Source organism: Protopterus annectens, chromosome 6.part0, assembly GCF_019279795.1.
Source record: "Protopterus annectens isolate FY-2018-M chromosome 6.part0, PAN1.0, whole genome shotgun sequence".
In the NCBI taxonomy this organism is placed as follows: domain Eukaryota; kingdom Metazoa; phylum Chordata; order Ceratodontiformes; family Protopteridae; genus Protopterus; species Protopterus annectens.
In genome coordinates, this window is record NC_056737.1 from 691,873,921 (window position 1) to 691,895,019 (window position 21,099).

Here is a 21,099-nt window from a genome sequence, read left to right on the forward strand (position 1 = left end):
TATATGTTTTCTCTTACTTTTGCAAAGGTGAATGTCTGGATTAAGACCCTTGTCTCAGTCTAATAATTTTTAAATGGAAACAAATGAATATGAGAACACCGAATATAATTAAAGTTTTTCTTTACAAATAAATACTTCAGCTTGTCTTTCAGGCTGCAACAGAGGACTACAGTTTTCTTTTTTCTCATACTTTTCTTGGTGGCAAACTAAGGCAATAAAAGGCAGAACATTGGTTTCTTCAAGGCAAAAAGTTAATGATTACTAAACGTATGCCAGCAGTTTTCACATCTTGGAGGGGGGTAAAGATAAAAAAAGAACAAACGCTGATTAGTACAAGTAGAAGCACTGGCAATAACATATATCTCAGCATGGATAACCTCAATTTCAAGTTAGAGACTGTACTAGCAGCTATTTGGCACAAATGCTCCACTTAGGAAGGTTAAATTTGACTATATGAATATGTACATAGTTATGGGTGTTTTTATTAAGTTAACAGGTTATGGGGGTGTGTTTGCTTTTTTGTTTGAGGGTTATTAAAAAAAAACAAAAGGTCTTGTAAAATGTGACATATAGTTGGTTCCGATGTTGATAAAAAAAAATCTACAAAGGATTAACCTGTCACAAAGACATTTAAAAAAAAAACTGGTAAGAATAATGACTTCTTACCGTAATGGTAACACCCTCCATATAATCTTGGAATGTGAAAAGAAAGAATGTTATATTATATTAAGAAATGCGGAGTGCAAATAGCAATGCTACTGGAGACGCATTTGGAATTAACTGAATATGTGAATTTGGTAAAGAAAGGATTTCAGGATGGATATTATATAGAATATCAGGAGAATGAGAATTATGCTGGCATGTATTTATATTCCACCTAAAACTGCTATTTTAGTGCTTAAAAATTTTTGGGAGAAAATTCATGTTCATCGGGGAATTTTATGTGTGGACTGGTACTTGATTTGCAACAATGAGGATGTAACCAGGGGACCTAGAAGGGAATGTATAACAAGAGAGGGTAGACGTTTGAAGAAATTTATGAAAATATTTGGTATGAATGACATGAATTCAGTAGAAGGAACTCTGAGGGAATTTACATATTATTCCCCAAGGTACAATAACTGGACTAGACGAGAGAAATTATATTTCACAGGAACATGTCCATTTGAGAACTTTGCTACATATTCAATAACTTCTCCAAACCTTGCACCAATAATTACTGAGAAAAAAATCCAGGGTAATAAAATAAAGATGAAACGCCAGCATTCCCCACCTACCTGTTAAAGAGAAAAACTTAAGGAATTGGTAGTGGAAATTATCTGGGAGTTACTAGGGAAGAAAGTACTCCAGAAGTAATACCTACTGAGTGGAATAAAAAGAAAGTGGAGTTTAAAAATAGGGTAGGAAAAAAAGAAAGAGATCTATCTGGCTAAGTAATAATAAGAATTATTTAGAGGGGCAGACACAGGTTAAAGGATTACAAAATACTGTAAGAGGAATCTCACAGAATGAACAGGAGGTGGAATTTCAAAGGATTAAAGAGAAAATAAGGGAGTACCTGGATAATAACCATCAGTTTAGAAAGATTGCCATTAGCCAACAGTTTTTTTTTGGATAAAGTACCATTGTGCAAACTTTCCATAATGGATGTCCCCTCTCATAACTGTTGCAGTATTCATAACAGAAGGGATCGCCAAGGACAGCATAACTTCCGGACAGTATACCAAAGCCTTTAGTATTTACAGACACTGTACATCACATATATGCTCCATTTATAAGCCATACAGCATAAAGCTGATATACAGATGCACACACTTCAGATGTGAAAAGCCCTAGGAGGAAAAGAATATCCATAGGGACAAAGAGATACGTGGATCCAGAGGGTGAAAAAAGAGAAGAACCCTTGACCAGGACAGCAAGGAGAACAGGATAGAACAGAGGGGGCAGAGGAGAGGGAGCAAATACTATAACATTGAAAAGAAGGGCATCTACTGTTAAGGTAAGATTTCACACAAGTGTTATATGTCCTTCCATATTACTGTTGCAGTATTCATAACAGAAAGGAGAGTACAAAAGTTCAAGAGGGAACCAGGGAGGAGGATGGCACTGAAGAGCCCTCTATAAACCCACGCAGGATAGCCCTGGCAATGTCATCTCTAGCCCTGTACATAGGTTCATAGATGTGTACTAGGCTAACGGCCCTGGAGCCTTTACAAGCCTAGCCCATAGGATTACTCTGGCATCGTGCCACTCTACCTTAGTTCCCAGTATCTCTGTCGAGTAGAGTCCACTGGAATGATCCCCGGGGTGATTTTTCTATTTCCCATCCACTCATCAAGATTTCTCTTGAAGAGGGACATTGAGGTGCTCTGCTTGACATGTATGGGAAGTCTGTTCCATTGCATATGCAGTCTCTGAATTTTGAACCTGTCCCTCAAGCATGTTCTGTTGATTGTGGTAATGAGACTGAGGTCTCTGGAGCATGTGGTGCAGAGGGACTGGAATTTCTTTAGATGTAGCATTTCTGAGTTGGGTCAGACATGGCTTTGTAAGTCAAGCAGATATCGCCTTAAGTAGGCAATATGAGACAGAGAATAGTTGGAGTTTTTTGAGTCTGTCCATATAGGACAAGTGTTTAAGGCCTAGGATCCTCTTTGTGGGGTAATTATGCGGTCTCTCCAGTTGCTGCAGTTGTCTAGTGAGGTACATGCCAAATGGGGCAATGTACTCAATGATTGAGCTAATGAGAGAAGAGTAGAAGGAGTTTTCCTGGATGCAAAACCCTTAGTAATGAGATGTGCCACACAGAAGGACTTTCTGACCACAGTGGCAATGTGGTGGTCCAAAGAGAGCCTTCTGTCAAACCTGTGTTCCCAGATCTCTTATAATGCCTTCTGTGTTCAGTGGACTACCATCAATGTGGTAATTCATGGGAACTGGGTTTTTCCCAAAGGGGATGATGAGAAATTTTTTGGCACTGAGCTTAAGGCCATGGTTCTCACACCAGTCATTGGTCTCAGTGAGGTCTTTCTGTAGGATGTCAGCATCAACTTGGGGAGTTAATAATGGCTCCCAACTTCCAATTGTCTGCAAACTTTGTCAGCCAGAGTCCCTTTCAAGTTGGCCTGGACTTCTGAGAAGTAGATACCAAACAGGAGAGGACCCAGGACCGATCCCTGTGGGACTCCACTCGTGAATGGTCGGCAGTCTGACTTGCGAGTCAGCTACTTTCACACTGTGCGTTCTTATCTGTGAGCCAGTCTGCAACCCACCTAGTGATATAGGGGTCGATGCCTAGCTTAGTGAGTTTTTCTATGACTCCTGAGTGGGGAATGGTATCAAAGGCATTGGTCAGATCAAGGTAGACTGCATGAACCACCTTGCCTTCATCCACAGCACTGGTGACTGACTCAAAGAAGTTGACCAAGTTGAGCAGGCATGATCTACCCTTCACAAAATTAAACTGTGTGGGATCCAGAGTTTGGAGATTCCCTATATCCTTGTTTATTAGGTCCATGATGATGCGCTCCATAGCTTTGCATATCAGACTTGTCAGGCTAATGGGGCAATAGTTCCTAGGGTCTGTATTCACTCTTTCTTTGTGGAGAGGGATGACTATAGCAGTGCACCATTCGGTAGGGACAAAGCCTGAGGTGAGGCTGTGATTGAATAGGGCACACAGATGAGGTGCCAGTTCATGTAGAACACAAAGGGATATTGTCAGGCCCCATAGAAGCTGTATTCTTGGCCTTGGACAGTGTTGTTTTAACCTGTGCATTAGAAATACTGGGTGCCTGGCAATCTCCTGGTATTGTGATTGGTCCTTTGGGGGGGGGGGGTAAAGTTGGCACTGAATCTGTCAGTCAGTATATTGGCAATATCTGGTGGCTCAGTTTAGGTAGTACCATTGTGCAGTAGCTCAGAGCAAATCTGGGTATTGCCATGAAGATTCTTTACATAACTACAGAAGTCCTAGTGGTTGTCTTTACTATCTGCTGCAATTCTGTTATCATAGCTAGCTTTAGAGGATTTGATGAGGGATCTCAACTTTTTGTTGAGGCTGATAAGGGAGTTTTTCCAGTCTTGGGATTTCACCTTATTCCGCATCAGTTTCCTCCTTCTGTTGTAGAGTTTGTTTATGGCAGGGGACCACCAGATTGGCTTCCTTCCTTTGGAGGAGAGCGTCTTGGTTCTATTGGTTATGGCGAGATCCATGCATTTGTGTATGTGTTTGTACAGTGCATTAGTGCACGATTCGGCAGTCATGCAACTATTCTCCATTTGCATGGGTGCCGTGAAGTTAGCCACCTCTGTTTTTAGGAGCCCAAAGTTAGCTTTGGAGAAGTTTTTCATGGTGGTTACCTTTGCGAGGGGTGGGGGGGGTGAGAGGGATGTGGATTTCCAAGGTGATTAGCTTGTGGTCAGATATAACAAGGGAGGAGCTGACTAATGGTGTAGAGCAACGGTCGCCCAGGTTAGTAATGACCAGGTCAAGGATGTTGCTACCTCTAGTGGGGGTAAGAACTAGCTGGTCCAGGACACTGGAATAAATGAATTCTCAGAAACGTTGGACAAGTGTATTGGTACATGAGTAGTTTTCCCAGTTAATGGAGAGATAGTTGAAGTTGCCCAGTAAGAGAGTGTTAAGTTGGATCCTAATATTCTCCAGGGTGCTTAGGAATGTGGAGTGTGAGTATTGGGACATGGCTGGGGATCTATAACAGGCTGCAACCTGAATTGCTGTCTTACCCAATGTTAGCTGCACCTGAAGCATTTCTGATGCATTACGTTCAGCTACCAGTCTGGAGGTATGCGCATCCTTTATGAATATGGAAACACCACTGCCTTTGGAGTTTTGGTCCAAGTTCTGGGTCCGAAAGGTGTGGAATGAGTTTATAGCCTGGTATTGCAGGGGTGCTTTCTGCTGCCTCGGACCAGGTCTCTGTTACAGCACAAATGTCAATGTTCTCCATTTTAAGGAGTGCTTCGAGCGAGTGCATTTTGAGATTTAGACTTCTAGCGTTGAGCAGCATGACCCTCAGATTGCATTTGTTTGGAGCTGTTATGGTGGTAATTTGGTCTTTGGAACACCACCTAAAAATGCACTATAGGGGTGGCAATAGCCTTGGCCAGTATCCGGAAGCCCATGGGTGACAGATACAGACCATCTTTGGCAAAGCATCGAGGTCTGTCAATCATCCAACTTGCAGTGTTTAGTGAAGATATGGACAGACGACCAGACAGCAGCCTCAAGGATGGAAATGGTATCTTGCCCCTTGAAAAAAGCACCACAGGAAGCAACAGCCCTGGTAGAATGAGCCATTACTGAGGAGAAAAGACATTTACCATGAAAAGAATAACAAAAAGAAATGGCCTTAGAAATCCAAGATGAGATGGTTTGCTTAGAAACAGCCACACCCAAAGACTTGAGATGAAAGGAAACAAAAAGTTGCCCAGATTTGCAAATATCCTTAGTTTTATCTAAATTCTAAGCTGTCTATGCAAATCCAAGGTATGAAGAACCTTCTCACTGGCAGACTGTGGAGAAGGAAAAAGCAAAGTAAATGAATAGACTGATTAAGAGACAACTCAATAACCATCCTGGGCATAAAAAAAGGAACAGTATGAAGAGACACCCTGTCTCTGTGAAAAATTAAAAAGGGCTGAAGTGAAAGCCAGAAGAAGAGTCTTTCAAATATGGTGTTATAAGGAAGCAGGCTCAAAAGGAACCATAGTTAATTTTTCAAGAAAATTGAGGTCCCAGGGGGGTGGAATTGGTTTTCCTGAGAGGCTTGATATGAGGGATGCCTTTAAGAAATTGCTTTACCTCAAACAGACAAGCAGAAATTACTGACATTCAAGTTTTACATGAAAAATATGCCAACCCAGTATGGAACAGATCACACAAATAATAACCACCGTTGAACAAAGCACCTGAAGAGGCAACAACCCTAGCAGAATGAGCTGTAATAGAAGTAGACAAAGATCCGTCAGGAAAAGGACAAAAAGAAATGGCCTTAGATATCCAAGAGTAGATGGTTTGCTAAGAAACAGCCAAACGCAATGTCCTGGGATGAAAAGAAACAAAAAGCCAGTCAGACTTACGAATGGCTTTAGTTTTATCTAAATACTACCGGAGCAGTCTGTGAAAAATCCAAAGTAGAAACTGAACCGGAACCACAAAATGTATCTGTTTCACTGTATTCTGTTTATTTGCTAGTACAAAATTCGTGTGAGGTACTTTCACAGAAAGTTCTGCTTCATCAGGCAAAGACCAAGACTAATGTGAAAAAATTTTATATACTACCAATTAAGATTTCAATAAACAATTTAAAGCAGTACATACAAACAAAATATATACATTGTTCTACAAACTTTATATATATAAAAATTACTTAATACAAGTATGTAAAAATGCAAGTTCTGGTTTTAAAGAATAAACTTCATTTCACTCAGGTGGGTGAAATGCTCTACAATATAGAATCCATTTATTCTCATACCTTTCAGTTTTATTCAATATATCACCCCCTCTTAGAAGTACAAATATTTTCTAAAATACAAAATTTAAAACTGTGTGTATTCTCAGTTTCTGATGCATGCTTATATAAAGAACTTGTTAAAATATTTCTCATTTCTGATATGTGACTACTAACATTGCTCTTAAACTTCTGGTTAGTTTTACCTATATAAAATGAATCACATTTTATGCACCTTGCCATATATATCATATTTTTATTTTGACAGTTACCAGATGCTTGAATTTTAAACTTGGTATTTCTCACTGGCTCAATAAAATGTGTATCAGTGAAAATATATTTATAATACAATAGGAGCACTGATAACATATAAAAGTACCTATTTTCCTTGAATATTGATAGCTACAGTTCTTTTGTTCTTTGTAATATATTTTTAAAAGTAGCACACCTTCTATAAGTAAATGGAGTATTTGAGTAAACATCAAATAATTCCAGAACATGAGACAAAAGTGGTCAATATTTTCTAATACTGCCTTTGACTGCGTGCGTGTTTTGATCATATGTTAAAACATATCATTGTGTGTTTAACTTATTAACTCTTGCCATCTGATTTAACATGATATTGTTAAACATATAGTTAGGGTGCATACTATATCTCCAACTAAATAGGTGCATTTTTTGACCTGTTTCCTATATAACATTGTTTCAAGTTGACCTGTTAAATTTTTCTTCAAAGTAATATCAAGAAACTAATAGTTTGTTATTGTATGGTCTTCTTAAATTTCAAAAATCCAGTGGTACTTTGCAAGTATGTGATGAAATCATTTAAATCAGTAGTGAGACATCCGATATGAAAATAATGTCAACAAACCTTTTATAAAAGACGACATTTTTGCTTCGACAATTTTCATGGTTATTTACTATAATTCTCATTTCCCAAGAGTTCATCACTATATTGGCATAAGTATTTGTTACAGGGGTGCCCATCACAACCCCTGTTTGTTGCCTATAATACTTATCATAAAATAAGAACACTTTATTCTCCAGTACTATCTGTAGTAAGTCACATAATAAATCAATCTTAACATCAGTTAAACAATGTTGATCTAAATACATACTGCTTAAACATACATATCCCCGCATCATTAGGAATACAAGTGAACAAAGAATCCACATCAAGGAGAGGACCAAAGGCATCCCCCACTGAAAAAGGGTCCTGGTTACAAGCATGGCACCAGACAGAAAATCTTTTCCATTTGGACATAAGATTTTCTGGTTGAGGGTTTCCTTGACTCTTGTAAATCCCTAAACACATCCTCAAAAAAGAGGTGACCAAAAGGGATCAAAACCCTATCATCTACAGGGATGGATGAGAGACCCCTTGTCCTGTGGGAGGAGGTCCAACTGGTGAGGTAACTTGTGGCAACTGCCCCTGGCCAGATGCATTAAGATGGGGAACCAGTGCTGTCTTGCCAAAAGGGAGTCATTAGGAAGATTTCTAGGGAGTCCAGCTGAATCTTCTGCAGGATTCTTGGAAACAGAGGAAGAGGGCGGGGGGAACAAAGAAACATAACCCTCGAAGATGAAGAAAGAGCATCCATCTCCCATGCCAGATGGTATGGCACCTCTGGAAAATGCCTGTTCAGATGGAAGGCACAAAGATCAACCTGAGGAATACCGCGAGGGACAATGGCCAGAAACACGTCTCTGTGAAGTATCCATTCGTGAGCCTGTATTTTGTACCTGCTCAAATAGTATGCCACTAGACTGCGCTCTGAAGGAATGTATACTGCCTGAAGAGTTAACTGATAACTGAGAGCGATCTCCCAGGCCTGAAGAGCAACCCTGCAGAGGAATTAAGATTGTGTCCCGCCCTGCTTGTTGACATACAAGATCACTGTAGTGTTCTCTGTACACCTTCAAGAGGCCTGGAGAAAACATGGAGTGAAAAGCCTGAAGGGCAAGAATCAGAGCTCTCATCTACTTTACGTTGATATGGTTTGACTTCTGATGAGGGACCAGAGACCCTGAACTTTCAGGTGACCATATGAAGCCCCCCACCCCATGTCTGAGGCATCGGTAAACAGTTCTTGAGAAGGGACTGCAGGCTGAAAGGGCAGGCATGGGTTGACAGCAAACTGTTGAATCCAACACTTTAATTCCTTTTTAGGCAAGGAAGTAGAGGTACACTGAAATCCACAGGATGGCAATGTTGCAAGCCAACCGACTTGAGATACCACTGAAGCTTCCGTATATGCAGTCTGACAAAAGGGAGCATTTGACTAGAAGAGGCCATGAATCCCAGGGCCCAAAGAAACACTCTGGCTGGAATGGCAGAGAAAGCAGACAATGAAAGAAGGCGGTCAACGACAAAACGTTTGGAGGTGGAAGACAGGCCAAAATTGGCACTGTCTGAATCCTGCATCCCAGATGCACATGATCCTGACAGGGAGACAGAATGGACTTTTGGAAGTTAATAATGAACCCAAGACTTTGGAGACGACAGATGGGTAAACTCCAGATCTTTTAACAGGCAACTGGTAGAAGGTGCCTGAAGCAACAAATCATCTAGATAAGGAAACATCTGAATGCCTTGGAGCCTGTAGAAAATAATCATGGGAGCTAGGTATTTTGTGAATACCCCTGGGCAGTAGAGAGGTCAAAGGGCAAAGCAGAAAACTGAAAATGAGCTGGAGAAACATACAAACTTCATGAAAAGAGGGTGAATAGGGATATGAAGGTAAGCATCATTCAGATCTAAAAACACCAGAAAAGCTTGCATTAGTAGGAGAGGTTACAGGGTTTTAAGAGTAAGCATTCAAAAAGACAGGACCTTGAGAAAGGTGTTGAGCAGGGAGAGATCCAGAATAGGTCTCCAAGTGCCCTTATTTTGAGGAACCGGGAACATGCTAGAATAAAAACCCTCCCACTCGGGAAGGGGGAAAAGGCTGAATGGTTCCTTGGTTCACCTAGAACATCCAGGAAATGAGGAAGTTGCTCTAGAGGAGGTTGAGGAATCCCTTTGAAAGGAGGGAGAGACTTCCATACCATGGAGAGACTTCCATACCATGAAGTAACCCTGATGGATGACAGAAAGAAACCAAGAATCTGAAGTGAAGAGAAGCCAATTTGGAAGACAAAGGGAAAGCCGAAGGGACAGAGTCTGGTGTGAGAGTGGGAAGGGGGTTGTCAAACAGAAGCAGGCTTATCAGATAAAGGAGGCTTCCGGGCCACAGATGTCTGAGAAACCTTAGAAGAGGAGGCTTGCCTTCCAGCCTTCCTGCCCTTGGAGGTCTGATGGGACTGCATGCGGACAAAATCAGATCTAAAACGATAATTCCTCTGGAACTTGGGCAGAAATATGTTTAAGGTCCTGAAAGGCTTTGCCTTTCTCTTGAAGAGATTTAAACAGGTTAGCAGCAGTAGCAGTAGTACCAAAAAGATGTTTATTATCCAAAGCAGCATCCAATAACTTGGCCTTAATATCCTCAGGCAAAGACTAGAGATAAAGCCTAGAATAATGCCTCATGACAGATCCAAAAGCCACAGTCCTGGAAGAGGAATCAGCAGTATCAAAGCTACACTTGTGAGCCAGTTGAGAAGTAGAACCTAAAACAGTTAAGGCAGAAGATTTGCCTTCAGAATCAGGGAAGTCAGAAACAATCTGACAAACCCGAGCAATCAAGGCCAAAGCATATCTGGTCATGTGGGTCTGGTAACTGATAGAACTAAAGGCCAAAGTAGAAGCAGTCTAAACCTTCTTACCAATCCTCTCCACTGCCCTACTATCCTTGTCAGAAGCAAAAGTTTGGAAGACAAGAGCTTGGAAGTTTTGCCAGAAGAGACTGACACCACAGCAGGAGGACACTTAAAAACTGACAATCCTCAGATACCTTATAGAACCTGTTTTTTTTAGGAGCAAGAGGCTAAGAAACAACTGACTTGGAAGCAACAATGAAAGTGTCTAACAAGGCAGCCAACACAGGAGGACGTGTAGAGGGTTTAGGAGTGTCCACCTGAAGCAACTCATATTTCCTCTGAATATCAGACACTTGAGAAGAATCCCACTTAAAGTATTACATCATCCTAGCAACTGCGTCCCCAAAGGACAATTCCTCAAAAGGAGACTCAGGACTAATAGATCCATCCTCATTTGAACCATAAACCAAAGGCAAAGGCCTCTGTGAAGAGTAGGACAAGGACGCCTCTCTCATCAGACTCTGAATCCTCATCAGAGGAATCTGTTTCCCTATGCCATTTAGAAGGGGCAATGGTCCAAGGTGAAGCAGACACTGAAATCCCTTGAGGAGGCTTCAGGGCCATCAAGGCAGAAAACAGGCCCTGAGCAGACTCTTGCCATTTCCTTTGAGGATCCTTAGGATGGACCGAAACATGGTTCTTTTGTCTTTTCTTGGAAGAGATGACAAATACCAAAGGTTCTAACCTTTGGCTAGATCCAATAAAAGATCCCAAAACCTCTTCCCTGACCAACATTTGCAAAATCCCTCTAGAACCCTCTGAGATAATGAACAGCAGTTCCTCCTCTACGTCCACAGCAGACTCCTGCAAAGCCTCAGAGGATGTATGAAAAGCTGGATCCATGCCTGCCTCAGATGGGGTCAAGGCACAGGAATCCTATGTAAATGCCAGTCTATAGAGCAATTATCTGCTTCTAGAGGGACATCTAGTAGAGGCTGGACAGCTACAGAATTTGTCTGAGACTTCTTGGCTGCCTTCTTACCTAGCAGGAGTATCTCAGGGTTAATGGATTCTGCCATGCTACCCTGGGCTAACTGTTTAAGCCATTGGTTTTAAAGATAAATGGCCACGGGAGACAAATGGCTTCTGAGTGTCTTAGGCACAAACGCCTTACAGATACAATAGGTATGGTTGTGGGAAGCATCCAAACAAAAGCAACACTATTCGTGAATCAGCCTCCCACACTGACATTTTCCCTTCTTGGATGATATGAACTCTAGGTAAGCAACATAAAAGACCAAAGGAAGAAAAAAACAACCTCAGCAGGGTACTTATCCGACGGTTAGGTATTCAGAACATCAACAAGGAGTTCAGACAGATGAACAATAATGGCATTCAGACTGGGGCAAAGTTGTTCTGGATAACTGCATCCATATGTCACTTTTATGCCCTACATTCTGTGCAGGGAGTATATGTGTGATATATGATGCATACAAGATCATAAAGCTTTGGTATACTGGTGGAACAAGCTGTCTTGGGTGGGAGATCCCTATAACACAGAACACTGCAACACTGACACAAAAAGACATCCACAAGGGCCTGCACAGATAAGGGATCCTGGTTTTGAGAGAGTAACCAGACAAAATCTCTTCCATTTGGACATATGATTTCCTGGTAGTGGGTTCTCTGGCCTCCTGCAGGACGCAAAGCACATCCTCAGAAAACAGGTGCCTAAAAGGGATCAAAACCCTATCAACCACAGCGTCATCTGAAGAATGAACAAAGTGAGGATGGATAACAGACCCCTTGCCTTGTGTGAGAGTGCTCATCTGGTGAAGCAACTTGTGGTGACTGTCCCTAACCAAGTGAGAAAAAAGGGGGAACCAATGCTGTCTGGGTCAAAAGGGACTCACCAACAAGATTTCTTTTGGAAGCAGGGGAGGGAAGGTGTACAGAAACACACCCTTCCAAAGAAAAGATAGGGTGTCCCCTTTCCAAGCCTTAGGACCTGGGACTCTAAAAGAAAAGAAAAAGTCTGTTCAGAAGGGAGGCAAAAAGATCTACAAGGGGAGCACCCCACCAATGGAAAATATCCAGGAACACATCTCTGTGAATCATCCATTTGTGAGCCTGTGTGCTGGACCTGCTCAAAAAGTCTGCCACTAGACTGTGCTCTGTGGGAATACAGATAGCCTGAAGAGTCACTTAATACTGGACAGCTAGAACCCAGACATGAAGAGTTAGCCTGCAAAGGAGGCAGGACTTTGTACTCCCTTGCTTGTTGACCTACTATATCATTGTGGTATTGTCTGCGAAAACTTTGAGGGGCTCAGGTTGAAACAGGGTATGAAAAGCATGGAGAGCTAGAAGCAAAGCCCTCATCTCCTTGATGGTGATATGGTCTGAACTCTGATGAAGAGGCCAGAGACTCTGAACCTTAAGAGAGCCAAAGGAAACTCCCCACACTCTGTCTGGAGTATCTGTAAAGAACTCAAGTCGGGACAGGAGACTGGAAAGGAAGCCCTGGGTTGAGTGAAAGTTGACGTACCCACCACTAAAGCTCAAGCCTGAGACAGAGAAGGATGTGAACTAAGAAGTCCAGGGTGGGGGGCTGACAGTGCTGAAGCCACACTGACTTGAGGTATCACTGAAGTTTTCATATGTAGCCTGGCCAGAGGCAGCATGGGAATGGTAGAAGCCATAAACCAGAGGACCCTGAGAAAGTCCCTGGCCATGACTGAATCCAAAGGAAGGAGAGAATGGCAAAAAGCAAGCAGAGACAAGGCTTTGGGGACAGGCAGAGATGCAAGCATGAGAATGGTCTGGATCTTGCAACCATGTAAAACATGATCCTGAAATGGAGTTAAGATTGATTTTTGAAAGTTGATGGTGAACCCCAGACTCTACAGCAAGGAAATAGAAAACTCAAGATCCTGAAGCAGGGCCTTAGGGGTAAAGCTTGAATGAGCAGATCACCCAGATAAGGAAAGATCTGAACCCCCCCCCCCTCATCCTGCACAAAGCAATGACAGGTATGAGGCATTTGGTCAATACCCTTGGGGCAGCAGAGAGGCCAAAGGGTAAAGCAGAGAACTGAAAATTTACAGAAGAATCAAAGAAACACAAACATTTCCTGAAAAGGAGATGGATGGGGATATGAAGGTAAGCATTCTTGAGATCCAGAAAGAACAGAAAGACTTGGGAAAAAAAAGAGGAGGAAATAAAGATTGAAGAGACAAAATCTGAAAAGGAGGGGACTTTGAGAAAGGTGTTAAGCTGAGAAAGGTCCAGAATTGGTCTCCAGATGCTCTTCTTGCTGGGAACGAGAAACATTTTGGAATAAAAACTCTCTCTTCATGGGCAGGGTAGACAGATCGAATGGTATGCTGGGTCAAAACAGAATAATGCACCTCTGGGAATTGAGAAAGATGTTCTCGAGGAGACTGACAGATGGCCAGAAAGGGAGGAAGAGTTCCAAAACATGAAATAACCTGGAGGATAATGGACAGAACCCAAGAGTCTGTTGTGATCCTTAACCAATTTGAAGAGACAAGGGAACCTGGCTGAGGGAAAAGGGAAGCAAATTGTCAAAGCAGAACTTAAGTTTGTCCTAAAAAGGTGGTTTCTGGTAAATAGGAGTCTGTGTAGGTTTAGCAAAAGGTACACGTCTAGAACCCATTTTACCAACTGGGCGGATGGCGAGACTATCTGCAAACAAAAGATTTGGAAGGGTAATTTTTCTAAAACTTTGGAATAGGAGAAACAAAAATATGTTTCAACTGCTGCAAGGTTTTGCCTTCATCCTGGAGAGATTTAAAAAGTTCAGCAGCAGCAGTACCAAAAATAGTTTTATTATCTAAAGGAGCATCCAATAATTTGGCCTTAAGGTCATCTGGCAAAGCCTGAAGATGAAGCCAAGAGTAACACCATAACAGAGCCAAATGCAGCAGCCCTGAAGAAGCATCAGCTGCATCACGACTGCAATTAATAGTATGCTGGGCAACCTGAGAGGCAGAAACCAACAAGGAAGGGGCTGAAGCCTTCACCTCTGAGTCAGGAAGATCAGAAATCACCTGACAAATTTCAGACAGGAGGCATAAAACATACTAATCAAATGAGTCTGGTAATTAATAGCCCTAAAAGACAGGGTGGCAGCAGTATAAACCTTTTTGCCCAGCGTATCCGTGGCCCTAATATCCTTATTGGATGGAAGCAACTTAGTACAGGGTAACAGCTTGAACTTTGCAGGTGATATGGCCCATGGTCCCCGCATTTGCAGTAAGCTTCAGTCTAGCTAAGAAACAATGGAAGTAACTTAAAGATGCATCCTGAATAAAGACTCCAGGTCATTGCAAAGGCAAACATACAGATCGAGGACCAAGTCACAGTAAGCAATAAACATACACAGCTTTTCTTCTGGATGTGGGAGAAAAGTGGCACACCCCAAGAAAACCCATATGGACACAAAAACGTGCAAGCTCCACCCAGACAGTGACTGAGCCAGAATCAAACCCTGCAATACGGAGCTCTGAGACAGCTAAGTAACAATTTCATTAACTGCACAAATGCTCTGGTTAGTGTTTGATAAAAAAAAAAAACAGAAAAGTAGGGAAATACAAAGCCAGGTACACTGATGCAGAAGGATAAAACCCTAACTATGAAAGTAACCAGAGTTCAGCTAGTAGTTTGAGCACCTACTGGAAATGTTGTGGAGATAACAGCAAGTATGAGGTTTAACCTACTCACTTCTTCCCAGTGAAGGAGCATGAAGCATTAGCCTTTGCAAGCTCTCTGTGGCTGAAGTATCAATAGGGACTAGACTCTAGACACTGATGGGTTGCATAGTACAAGGTGTAGTTTTGACACTGTTCTTAAGACATGAGCATACATACATTAATAGAAAAGAAAACAAACCATAACATTTTACATTTACATACATTATACCTTACAATTTCTTTTTAACAGCTGTCATTCACTTATATAACTTTCACAATTTCTGCCTTCCCTTAAACCACGCTCCTCTTCCTAAACATTATTCTGCATGAAGTGTTCCCAGAAATTCCTTTTCTATTTTATTTACTCCTTTCTTTTATAAAAAGAAACCATCTCCAATTCCTTAATCTTTTACAATATTCAGTAGTTCAATTACAGCTGGTTTAGATTTAGATTTTCTGTAACTGCTTTTTTGGCATCCAATAGCATTAAACTTAATAAGGCCTTACTATATTACGGCAATTTAGATCATGTATCCCAGCTTAAAAGAATAACTTCTGTACTTACAACCATTTGCTTCATCAACATTTCTGACTGACTACTCGGTTAGGAATTTTTTAAAATTGGCCAACACGTTACACTCAAACATGTTCCCAGTTACCTCTCTCTTTCTCATCACACTTCAGCAATTACCATCTACCTGAGGTAAAATTCTCTGAAATCTACTTTGGGTATAAAAATACCTATGCAAATACTTCTAAGCAAAAATCCTTTACTTTTCTGGACTTTCTGACATACTTGAGACCCATCAGATGTCCTTCCATTATTCCTTTAACTGATTTTCCAATCTCTCTTCCCAATCTTTTCTAACCTCCTCTGAATGATTCTTATAATCATGTAACATTTTATATGCCCTACTAATTATCTCTTTTTTAACAATAGATTCTGTTCTGGATTCAACTAAAAACTCTTCTAGACTTGGTCTTTCACTTAGCAGCCCCTATCCATTCTCATTGCCTATACTCCAATATCAACCCTAGAAGATAAAGCAGTCTAACCTGCAATCCAAAATTTTGCTTGGCCTGATCCCGCTCTATTACCTGTCACGCTCTAGATATTTGTTTCCAATACCCAGATTGCTTTGCCAGTTTTCTCCAATAAATTCCACCCCCTCTTGCTATGTTCTATACCTCTACTTGCAGTCATACCTATGGGCATATGGGCATTTTTTTTAATCATCCCTAAACTGGTTTAGTTTGATAATTAGAAACATTTTATTAAAGAACGGTACTTGCGTATTATCGCAACCAGATTTTCGTGGTAATGCTGGTTGCTTCCCGTTGTGTCAAGTCGCACCAAGAAAACATTAAAAAGCTCAGAAACATGTTTTCTTTAATGTTTTGTGTTTTTAGGAAGATTTATCAGTTAAACGGCTGAAAAAATAAGGTTTCAAAATAGGTTTCCCCTTTATCGCCAGCATCTCATATCAGTTAAGCAAGTCCCGTTCTACTTCAAATGCGTTAAGCAAGCCATATCTCCTGAGCTTCCTACATAGAAAAACAGTACAACAGCAACTGAGCAATCTATATCTTCTGAGCTTTCTACACATACCGAAAAACATTACAACAGGGACTTAGCAATCCACATCTGTTGAGCCGTAACACATAGGAAAATATATGACATTCAATCAGCCTTTACCATGAGAACAGAAGCATCACAGCATAAAAGCAAAGCAGTACTGTCTACTTCTTACAAACTTTGGCAAAGCCTTTCTTAGCAATCCGCATCTGTTGAGCCGTAACATAGGAAAATCAACGACATTCAATCAGCCTTTGCCCTGAGAATAAAAGCATCACAACATAAAAGCAAAGCAGTACTACTTACAAACGTTTGTAAACCCTTCCCTAATTTTTCCTGACAAGCTTTTATTCTAAAGTTTCTTCAGAACTGTTTGTAAAGCCATAAGAAATAGAGAGTTTACCTAACATAAATTGCATGTGTCCTGTTTCTTCTTTTCACCAATGCATCCAAACAGAACAGGGTAAAGCTGAAAAACAATCTTTTCCACACAAGAACAGCACTAAAAGTAATCCATTCCACAGTACGAAAGCAGCTAATCCGTTTGAACTATGCCTGTGTATAACATCGTATGCCAACTCTCACACTCCTTTCAGGCCAGCATACGTATACACGCAATCACTGCGATTGCTGAATTCAACGCTTGACATCTTTACAGCAAGCTACCCACAAATCCTAAAATTTTAACCCTTAATCATTTTACAAATCCACCACCAATATCCTAGCAAACTTTTTAACAGTTTACCCTTCCCGATTACACTTATTTGTTGTTGTTTTAGTAAAAGACAAGAAAGCATATCATGTCGCAAAATCTGGTTGTGATAATACGCAAGTACCTAAATAATTAAAAATATAAAACAGCAAAAGACTGACTTCCATTGTATCATACCTGTGTGATATTATATGAAATTTCTACTTTACAATTTGTCATCTGTATCAGTTTCATTTCTGAACTACCCCCAACTGTACCTAGCTACAAATAACCACATAAAACTGAAGTAAAATCTTAAAAAGATTCATGACATATGCACTTATAAATATATGAGATGCAAAATGTACATCTATAGTTTTCCAGTCTTCACCAAAGACAACTTCTCAAGCAAAGCAAGCACCTGACAGATCACGTTCAGATATATGACTATACAAAAGAAAGGATTTTATACATCTTACAATATACATGTTTTGTAAGTCATCAGAGATCTTCATAAGGGGTGGGGGTGGGGGCATCAAAAATCTTCTTAACAAATTTATCAGCTGTTAAATCTGTTTCAAGTCAGGCATGAGGGATTTTTGTTTATTTTTTTATCAATCTTAAACTCATAGAGCACAGTGTAAATTCTAATGATTTTAAAACTTGTAGTCTCAAACTCCTAGAATACAGTCACTTTAAAAACTTCAAAATGTTTATTCAGAGGAGCGAATGGTAGTAAGAAGTGGTCACAGTTTGTTAATTCCTACTGCTACTTGTTTTTTTCATCTGATAGCAAACTTCCAACTGAAAAGAAACCGCAACAGATCAGAACACAGAAATTTACATTCACTGGCATCCATATATCTTATTCTCAGAAAGCCCTTTATAACTATCTAACATCTCTTTGTTGTCCTCTTAAGATTCAACACAATTGGGTGTTACAAGAATACATTATTTTCATCACACTGATCATTGCTGCAGTAGCCTTATCTATATGGGTTATATCCTGCTGCCGAGGATGTAACAGCTGAGCAGTATCTAAAGCTTCATGGCACCTTCCACACTCCCAAACTCTCAAGCAGCTCGACCAAAGGTGAATAAAAGACAAGTTTGGGTATGAAGCCCTTGAGAGTTTTACATTCACCAAACAGTGTGCTTCTCTGAAGCTTTTGAGGATCAATGGGTAATTTGTGCTTTCTTCTGCTGAGCAGATAAGTTCCCTTTAGGGGAATAAAACGTCCTTTATCTTAAATTTATTGATGTTTTATTACTTTCCTCTTCAGAAAAGCTATTTTAAAGCTAGGAGTGTTGTGTTGTAATAGACAGTTTCAAGAGCACAGTAACACACTTTTAAGTGGAGCACTTATTTTTTTTTCTGTTAGTTCAAAAGTGGTGTTAACTGAAAACATTTTCTGTAGAGAAATTGATTTTTCCCTGGTGGTGGTGGTGCTATAGTGTTTGAAAGTGCTATTTCTGTGTTGTTCTGTCAAAAAAGAAACTTTAATAGACAGGTAGATTTACAAGCATTTGCTGCTAGTCTTCCCGGGAAAAAAAGCACCACTTTCAGCTTGACCATGGAACAGATTACTAGTCACATGGTCGGACTTTCTTAGAGCCACAAAACAAAAAAGTTAAGCAAAAAGCCTTTGTCACCACTGCAGACTATCAATTTGCCTCAGCCACAAGTGGGTGACACTGCTGTGGCCATTGCTGTACCTCAGAAGGCTCTTCTTTTAACCTGATCAATAGCACCTATAGCCACTATGGATGGGGGGGGGGGGTTAGCCACACCCCCTGCAGCTGTTGGAAGTCCACTCAGTGGCAAGGAAGACACTCTTGTCAGTCCCAAGAGAGGGTACAGGGAAGGTTTCCCTTTTGTGTCACAATGCTGTGCCCATCCCTGGGGAAGCAGCTGTTGCCATTAGTAACAAGGCCCCATTTTTCCTGCCAAAAAGAAACAGGAAAACAAGCATGTATTTACTGGGTCTGGCTCAAGGTTTAATTCAGGCTACTGATCCTTCTTGTAAAGCAGTTTCTGGTAAAAGTTCCTAAAATGATTCAAGATTTTGTATCTGAACTGGAAGATGCAAGGACAGGTGGATGTTTTTTTTCCCCGCAAATTTCTGATTCAGATTCAGAGGGCAGCTCAGTTTCTGATTCTATTTGTGGGGGTTTATTTTTTCTCAGACTACTGTGAGAATGTGCCAGAGTTCTCAGTGGAAGAACACTTAGGTTTCTTAGTCCCTATGAGTTACAATACTATGAGTTATAGGATTTCCCAGACCCTACATCTATTTGTCCTGTTCTGTCAGCTTTAGAGGATGCAAGTGTGTTACTGCCTGCAATCTTTCTGTATTCAGCCAGCTGCCCTGAAAAAGGCAGAGAGGATGTATACAATTTCCCAGTCTTTAAAATTTTTTACACTATTCCCAAACTTAACCCAGCAGCTATAGCCTTGATTGATCCCATTGCTATGTACTCACATACAAATATTTCAAGCACGGGCATTAATGCCCTTCTAGCTTGCCAATATACCTAAACACTTGCTCCCATAATAAATATCCAGGCTGTTCTTAAAAATATGTAAACTAGTACTTGTTTTAATGTAAATTGGTAGTCCGTTCCATGCATCAGCTACTCTGTCAGAGAACCAATTAGTACACCTCTCATTCCTATAGAATCTCTTACACTGGTTGTCTGATAATTCTCTAGTACTTTGTGTTAACCTCAAACATTCCCACAGGTAGTCACTAAATGCCCTATATACCTGCATAAGATCTCCTCTTCGATATCTGTAAGAGACACTGTACAAGTTCAGATATTTTAGTCTTTCATAATAACTTAAATTTTCACATCCATGGATACCCTTGGTATATTTCTGTAACACTCTTTCCAGTTTACTCATGCTTGTTTTCTTATAAGGTTTCCATGTTGTCATTCCATACTCAAGTTTGGGTCTAATGTAACAAACAATGACCTCATTATTTTTGATTTCCTAGACTTTATAAATCTTTTTATACAACCTATAGTTTTATAGCCATCATTAATCAATTGGTTGATATGATTAGAAAAACTCATAGCTGAATCTACCCATATACCTAGATCCTTCAATGAGTCTACAGTTTCAATCATTATGTGCTGTATTAATATTCACCTTTCAATGTATGCCTACCAAATCTCATATGATTAGTTTTTGATGTACTTAGCACATTACTCTGCTGTTCCCAAATAGTCAATTTAGTCAAGTTATTTTGCAAACATGCCTTATCTGTTAACACATATAATCAGTTTACCCAATTTCAGGTTGTCTGTATATAGACTGTAGAACACCTCAGATAAAAAATTATATCTGAAAGATACAATTTAAACAAGTAAGGGTCTAGGCCAGAGCCCCCTGTGGACACCCTGACTGTAACCAAGGATTTCACCTGTCCAGTTGCTGTATGATACTCGCCATGTCCTATTTGTAAGCCATGCAGCTATCCATCTTAGAGTACATCAATACCTAGTTGTACTACTTTATTGATCAGTGTTATGTGTATGACCCTGTAAGATGCTGAAATTAAATCTATATAAACTGCATCACAGCACAATTTTTCATTCATAGCTATTATATTGTTATAAATCATTTTACAGGTGGTAATACATCTGTTTTCAACATATGCATGCTGATATATGGTTTCAAGTCCCAGCCTATCCAGTTCTGACAATAACTTATCCAATATTACCTTCTCCATTATTTTTCCACAATATAAAAGTAGACCTAAGGGTCTTATATGACTCTGGGTTTGTCCTACTCCCCCTTGTACCTAGTTAATTCCAATCCTACTCTTTCAGATACAGATGGTAAAATTATTGATAGGTATAAGGAAAAAATTGCATACTTCTGAAATTCTGGTTTTCAGAATTTTTAAATGTCAGGTTCACAAGTTAAAATTTGTT

The 21,099-nt window shown here is 40.3% G+C and overlaps 1 protein-coding gene across 1 annotated transcript in view; it reads right to left on the reverse strand.

The window, feature by feature from the left end:
* BRF1 (BRF1 RNA polymerase III transcription initiation factor subunit) overlaps nt 1-21,099 on the reverse strand; it is a 2,040,227-nt gene that overhangs the window by 850,325 nt on the left and 1,168,803 nt on the right. The window lies entirely within an intron of this gene.